The following is an 8,506-nucleotide window of genomic DNA, read 5'->3' as shown; positions in this document are numbered from 1 at the left end:
GTTCTCTCCACCCTTGATTCGGTGCACACAAGGTGTTCGAGGAATTGCCTCTTAGGTTTTTCTTCGATTTCTTCCCTGATCTGCAAGGGTATGGCCTTTACACTCCTTGGCAAAGTGAAACTCCATTAATACATCATCCTTTGCACACATGTTTACATATATCCTTGCCTTGATCACTCACATAAGAATCTTGTCTCTTATCTTTGCACATGCTCACATAAATATTTGTTAAATCTTTTAGCATGTCATCGATATCAAGGCTGCTATCCACTAGTTTTCACGTCATAGGCTCAAATCAAATCTTTGTTTTGATTCTCTATGACAGATGGCCGGTGAGAAGAAGGGCAAGGGTAAGATGGTAGCGTAGAAGAAGAAGAAGCGCACCCGTGAGGACCGCGAGCGAGAGCAAGCAGAGACAGTTGCAGATGCAGCAGATAGGCAGGGATCGCTCAGGATCAGGGATCCTCAGATTTAGAGGGAGCCACAGTAGCAGTTACGTCGCTCAGGACGTACTCAGACAGCTCAGACCACACCTGAGTCCCGCTCACGTCCACGGACTGGAGGTGGTGGCACTCAGAGGGGAGCAGGTCATGCACAGCAGCACACCGACAGTCAGACTCAGACAGGAGGTCAGGACAGTGAGGAGCTGCCCGAGGTTGAGCTTTTTTATCTCAGGGGTATTTCGGGACCTAGGGTCAAGAGACTGAGATATGTCACCCCGGAGCAGTGGTTTCCCAAGCAGAGAGACGTTGGAGTTGATCGTCGCTTTTACACTCTGCTCCAGGAGTCTTTTTACCACACCTACTGCCAGTTGGATATCAAGATCAGTGAGCACAAGATGCTCCACTGGGTGGCTATGCGTGTAGCAGCATGTGGGACTCCAGTGCTTCCTCTCTTTGAGAGATATGTTGGATTGCCTGCTCTACTCAGTGAGAGGTCCAGGTACATTCGAGAGTGGGTTCGAGTCTTCTATGCCACTCTGTTTATTGAGGAGGACCGGCAGTTTATTGACTTCATGTTCCAGGAGAGGCACTATCGTTTGACCCGAGCACGACTGGCTACCTTTCTTGGAGTTCAGATTGCCGAGGAGCCACACTTCGTACACTATCAGGCTTATGGCAGCACGGTACCTCCTCGTCGTCCTCATGAGTCACACGTACCATCTGACGAGGAGATCAGTGTTCTCTTCCAGCAGCCCTTCCTGCCTGGCACACCGAGGACTCCGAACAGGCTGACTCACGTGGCACACTCTATCCACCTAGCTCTGAGGAAGAGTCTGCTGTTCCGGATTGGATACAACGAGGGGATTACAGCTCTGCAGCAGTGGCTCTTACTATATATCATGACAGGTCGTGACTTTGATCTAGTCGACTTCTTTATCTGCGAGCTGGAGGATGTGATTCTGGATGGGATGACAGTTCACCGTCGCCATCCGTTTGCTCATTGGATCTGCTGGATTCTGGCTCAGCTAAGTCAGAATGAGCATATGGATGAGCTGGACCACTCGAGGACACACTTCAGTTTTTACTCACCTGCTACTCCTCGAGACGGTCGTCGTGGCTCGAGAGGCCAGCGCAGGGCACAGCAAATTCTTGGTGAGCGTGTCTTGGCTGAGGGTAGAGTTGCAGACGATCCGACAGCAGCCGAGGACGCTTCACTAGCTGCAGCAGAGGTCCAGCTCCCACACTACCTGATCACATACTCGGAGAACTCGGAGGATGACGAGGATTTCATTCCTACTGTTACCGTCCCTCGAGGAGCTCATGATGATGAGGCAGGATCCTCTGGTGCAGCCCGCACCCCTGCTCCTCCGGTTACCACTGCTCAGGTCACTCAGCCCGATGCACTTGCTGCCATTTTTACTCGGCTATCAGACCAGCAGGACAGATTTGCTGCAGCTCAGCTAAGCATGCAAGCCGAGCAGGCTCGCCAGCAGGAGGCCCAGACACTTGTTCTTGAGGGCATTCGGCAGCAGCAGGAGGCCATGAGGCTACAGCTACAGCAGCAGTCCCAGATACAGCAGCAAATGTTCACATTCTTCTCGGGATGCTTCGGTCAGCTGTACCGTCACACTGGACTGCCTGAGCCTCAGCTCCCTACACCCCAGCAGGTCCAGTTCGACCCTACTGCTCCCGCTCCTCCTTTTGGCGGTTTTGTGCAGACACCCTTGTCATCCTTCCCGATGTCACCATTTCTTCAGACCGGGTTGTTTGCCAGTCCTGTACCTACTGCTGCTCCGGCTCCTGCTCCACAGCCTAGTGTTTGGACTGCCGAGCAGCGTGCAGAGTTTCTTAGACAGCAGTAGATCCTACACCAGCTCCAGCACCCCTCGGCTCAGTCACTCACATTCGAGTCACCTTCACAGCCTGAGGTGCTCCGTACGTCCGTCATGCGCCCCACTCAGCCAGACCTGACTCCCATCACGTCTGCTCCTCCGACGGACTCCACGATTGTCGCCGCGCTAGCTTCTACCGCTACTCCAGCTACTTCTGCTGCTCCGACGACTCCGGTCGAGCAGAAGTCTTCTTCGGTCGATGACGACTGGACGGACGACGACGCCGACAACTCCGCCGCTCAGTTTTCCACCGGACCCAGCAGGAAGACCCCGCCTTCTCCAGCTCAGGATTAGATCGCCTTCCTTTTTGGTGCTTTATTGCCAAAGGGGGAGATAGATAGGGGGAGTAGAGATAGGGGGAGCTTGGTGGTTTGTGGCGTGATTGGATCTTCATGGATTTTGTGTATGGACATGTTATTTGGATATTGTGTATGCTCTGTGTTGACATGTCCCTACATGTGCTTTATTTCGAGTAATGCATGCTTGTTTATCGCTTTCATTTTCATATCTTGTGTATCTCTACTTTGTGTTGTCATCAATCACCAAAAAGGGGGAGATTGAAGTGCATCTAGGCCAATAGATGTAAATGGTAAGTTTCGGTGATTAATGACAACCATATGTGACTAACGTATGTTTTGAAGGAAAAATTATTGTTTAATTTAGTCTCATATGAAATGTGAAAAGAGACCCCTCAATTCGGAACAATCATGCGTGCCAATGACTCAATTTCAAAGATTAAGGACCTTTCTAGTCTCAAGTGTCACAAGGAGATGAAGGACACTTGATTTAGATAGGGTTTATAGTTTTTAGTTCTTGATCGTACTATTAAGAGGGGCTCATGAGTTAGTAGCTTGATCAAAATTGAGTTGGCCTTAGAAATCTTGCACACTCGCTCAAAAACAGCTCAAGATGGTTAATAGAAGTTAACACAACACTTGGAAGAAGAAACAATCAAAGTTACATTGAAATCCAAGTCAATTCAGCTGAAAACCAGAAAAAACAGCAGCACCGGTTGAACCGGTGACCTAGTGTCGGAGCATCCGATGCTTGGCGGAAGGACCGATGCCCTGTCGGTCTATCTTCTCTGGATGAAGGCAGAAATCAAGTCTAGCACCGGTTGAACCGATGGTCAAAAAAGTAAGCACCGGTGCAATGGAAGTTCTTTGTTCCAGAGAGCATGTTTTGGTGGACTTCAACTTCTCTTCAGTACCGGTTGAACCGACGCTTCGGAATCAAAGCACCGGTGCATTGAACGTCCTATGTTCCAGAGAGCTTGTTTAATTGATCAGTGAACCTCTTTCAGCACCGGTTGAACCGATGCCCCTACGGAGCATGCACCGGTGCATTGAAGCAAGCCTGGACACTGTGTCAGAACCCCAACGGCTACAATTTGGACACAGAGAGACCGGTTGAACCGACGCCTCAAAACTGACACCCATCGGTTCTTCCGGTGCTCATGGATTTTCTGCAGTGGACTTCCAACGGCTATGTAACTCCTTCCACTCTATATAAGGGCACCCCATGGCTCATTTCAGTTGCCTTTGACACCCTGAATACTTGAGGCCACCTAAGAGAAGAAGAGAAAGTGCTTTGAGCAAACAAGAGAAGATCTAGCACTTTGTTTGCGCTCCAACCTTGAAGAATCCATCCTTTGCAAGTGTAGCAAGTGTGATTGAGCTAGGGCCAACTGAGTGTAGGTCAAGTGAAGGCTTAGGAGCTTGTTACTCTTGGTGTTTGACGGCACCTAGCCGGTCTTGGTGATCGGGAGGTTCTTGGTGAGCTCTTGGTGTTTGTGGGAGCCCCAAGACAAGAAGATTGTACACGGTGTGAAGCTCGCCATTCCAGAGATGGAGAAAGAGCATTCTTAGTGATCACTTGCTCCTTGGTGAAGCAAGGAAGCAATACCCTTGTGTGGGTGCTCCAACGTGGATTAGGGGGGAGCGTCAACTCCTCGATACCACGGGAAAAAATCCGGTTGTCTCGTGTCTCTTACTTTTATTTCAAGCAATTAAATCCTTTTGTTGTTACTCTTGTCTTTGATTGCTTGTAGTTTGACTAGGACAACTTGCATGGTAGTGTGATCTTTTTCTTAGGTTTTGATCTTGCTAGTGTGATATCTTTTAGGAAACATGATCATGATAGTATGTTTACCTACCTAAAGACTTTGTGCTAGCATGCTCTAGTGACTAGATTTCAATTTTATAGTTTGGGCAATACTAGTCTAGGCTAGGGACTTGATAGAAATTTGAAAAAGTCCCAATTCAACTCCCCTTCTTGGACCACGATCCTTACAGCACAACTCAAAATACATATAAAAGGTGTAGATCTAGACCAGCAGCGAGCGAAACAGCAACAGATCACAAAGGTCCAGCCATCTTGGTTGGAGCCGAGATCCACGTGGGAGCTGTAATTGTTCCTGTAGATGTTCCTGGCATAGTCGAAGGAGGTCGCCATGGGTACCCACCGGCCTTCGAGACACCACTGTCCATGGACGGCGGCGGGTTGGCGGACGAAGACCTGGGGCCACCACCACATCTCTTGTACCTCCGATCAAGGCACGGAATGGACTTCTCATGGCATCCTTATCCCTTTCCCGTTTTTCTCAATTGTCTCATTTTTTGGCGGTTTGACCACAAAAAATTCCAACATTGTCAACATCTGAAACTTTTTTATTCACAAGTCACATACAGTAATAGAAACCGCAGAATGCTGATAGCTTCTTGGACTCTCACAGTAGTCTATCGATTCGACTGAGCTAAACAATGGTTACAGACTTACCTCTACTGGAGCTTCTTCCGTCCTCCCAGCAGAGCAATAAAGACCCTGAGATGCAAGCATTTTCCATATATTTCCGAAGAAAAAAAAATTATTTCATTTTACAATATATCTTCAGAGAAGATATTACTGAGTAACCTAACTCCGCACGACAAATATCGGTTTTTTCAACAAACAAAAAATCTTAATCTTGTCGTACATGCTACAAAAAGGTTGAACCCAAAAAAACATATAACAAGGAACAAGCAGATTGAAAAGGGCTTGCACAAGGATGTCCGAGTTGTCATCATTACAGGTCATATGAAACCAGGTGCATGGATTGGAAAGAGTTGGATCCCAGCTCTGCATTTCGTTGTTGGGGTCCTCCCATGCACGTATACAGTATATCAACTTCAATTTCAGCATTGAAAAACTCAGCACCCACATTGCTGAAGAACAGCTGCTGTTTCAGCCGCACGTGGAGCCGCCATTGCTGAAGTTTCCCGAGTACTACTTGGCTTATAATAAGTTATCTAAACAATCAAGAAATGTTTTTTTTATACCGCTAAAATGGTCAATATGGCTGGGAATGAATTTTTTGACCTCGAGCGTGTTGAATCTTCATGAAATGGTTAAGCTTTCCTTTGGTCCACTATTCTAGTATATTTACTAGTCTTGTCTGTTGTCATCTTTTGAAAGGACATGTGGCAAAGTGCCAAACAAGCAAGTCCAGGTCTAGACTCACTTTCAAAGTAAACCATAGACTGTGAGTGTGTTACCTGCCCAATTATCTAGTGATGGTTGGCGTGTTGAATGTAGACAATATAGCGTTCTTGCATAGCAAGACTTATATTTAAATAAAATAAATTGGATATAGTTAATAAAGATTTTTTTCCAACACTCTTGTAATGAAGTGGTAAGCTTCCCAATTTATGAAGACACCAACCAGGGTTAAAATCATGGTGACAGCAAAAAAAAAAAACCCCTCCCTAGTGATCCAAAAAATAGTGGTAGGTCGCCAGCATGTGGCACCTGTGGGTCCTCCTACCAATGGCCACTAAACTAGTGGGTTGTGCTCGGTCCAGGTTACGATGCGGCTCTATAGTTTAAGATACGGCCCTATAGACTGGAGTCGGGGTTCAGAAGTTTTCTCGGCTGGCTTGACCGAGGTTTCTTCTTAGTGCAATATCATGGGGTGATCTTTCCCCCACAAGTTTTTTCTGAAGACTCCTTTTTTAATTTCATTGAGAGTGAGAACAAGCGATGTATTCAAACTACATGTATGCATGAAAATGTATGTGTGCACAAATGATAAAATGTAACCATATATTTTTCAACAAAATGTGATAAGCTGTTAAAACTGTTTTACATAGAATTGTCACAATGTTTTTTTTTATCTTACACTACTACCGTAGCACTAAAACCATTTATATCGGTTCATGAATACTAGTAAAAAGAAATAACTGCATCCACGCTTACCAAATATAATAAAATATATTTATCAACTTTTTAAATAAAAAACAAAACTCAAACGGAAAAATGCTGTCCCCCAGCTCTGCACCAGAAAGAAACCCTAACCCCGCCCCTCAAACCCAACCCAAAAAAAAAGATTTATCTTTTTGAGCAAGCCAGAATCACTACTACAAAAACGTTGATTTGTCCCGGTTGGGAAACCGCTGTTGTCCCGGTTTCCCAACCGGGAACGCCAGTCCGGGACAAAAGGGGGTGCCCTTTTGTCCCGGGTCTGGCAACCGGGACAGAAGAGGACCTTTTGTCCCGGTTGGTAACACCAACCGGGACAAAAGGTGCAGCCAGTGCCCACGTGGCTGGCGCACCCTTTTGTCCCGGTTGGTGTTACCAACCGGGACAAAAGATCTCTTTTTTTTCATGTTTTTCTTTTCTCAATTCTTTTTCTATTTCAATTATACTTTTGCATTTCAATTAAACTTATGTATTGGAATTCAGTGTGTATGATCTCCACTAATATATACATATATATATAGTTACTTATATAATATTTTTCCTAGATAGTTTTCATATATAAATTAATTCACTTATACATATATATATATATATGTATACACATATCTATACATGTGAATTCCTTTACATATGAAAATGTCTAGGACCAATATTATATAAATATATATACACATATATATTATTGGAGTGCTTATATATATAATACATACATACTCCATCATATTTGCATAGGTATATTCGTTCTTAATTACATAGTAGAATTCGCCTTTTGGAAATTTAATACATACATACATACTCATAAATAGAAATTTAATACATAGACACACATATATATTTACATAGTTATATTCGTTCTTAATTACATATATACGCGTATATTGTCATATTTGTTGTGATTGTCAATATTAGATATTCCATCGTAGTAGAATTCGCCATTTGGATCGAGGACTTGCTCAACAATAAATCCGGAGAATTGTTCTTGAATCGCCATAATCTTTTCCTCCGGTATGAGTTTATCGCGCATCTCCCCGACCTATGGAAAAAGGGGATAATTAATTTCAACTAATTAAAATACGAGTTCAAATATTAACAAATTTTTTACTTACTTCCTCCTCCCAATCTGTCCAGCCCTTTGGAGGACCTACCAGACCATGGATGTTCTCGCATACATAGTATGCGCACAATACAGTGCCTAGTTTCTGCCTCATACACTTTAAGAGAGAAGAAATTATCAGTTATTTACATGAATATATAATAAAACTAATGAATCGTGCAATGAATCATCCAAGTGCGTACCGGAAAATCTGTCTTGATCTTCAATTCCTTGTCAAATTTGCCTGGATGATTTTTAGCGAATTCTTTCCAAACCCTGTGCATGATTAGAACAATTATAGTCAAGTAACAAAGTGATTCAAATTATCGGTCACCGACGGAGTAGTGGTAGAATTACTTTTTCATCATGTTAAGAAGATTTTCGTATTGTTCTGGAGGTCTCCTCAATGAGTCCATAACCACGAGTAGGCTCTTCTCGGGAATTATGACAATTAGGACCCAGTGTTCACTGCAAGATTATACGGAGGCAGTTCTTGGTAGTTAAGGTTTAAACAATTCGATTACAGAATAGAAAGAGTTAGACGGAAGGAATCACTCACGCAAAGTTGTAAGGAAACAATATCATTTGCTTGTTGTGATAAATGCTTATGTACTTGAACAACATTTGGAATATCTCATCGGTATTGTCGCGTAGAAGCCTCCAATTACAAGTAATTGGGTCGATGAAGCCGAGGTGAGAGTATCCCTTTCTTCTGCAAGTATGTATCTCCATTCTACATGATACCGAATAAATCAAGAGATCAGTATGTTGAGATCATGCAAAACAATACGTAAGGAGAGTAAAATACTTACATAACCCACAAGGCGACCATAGAGATGTCG

The sequence above is a fragment of the Panicum virgatum genome, chromosome 8N (assembly GCF_016808335.1).
Source record: "Panicum virgatum strain AP13 chromosome 8N, P.virgatum_v5, whole genome shotgun sequence".
Lineage (NCBI taxonomy): Eukaryota > Viridiplantae > Streptophyta > Magnoliopsida > Poales > Poaceae > Panicum > Panicum virgatum.
Note: the sequence above shows the minus strand (reverse complement) of the source record.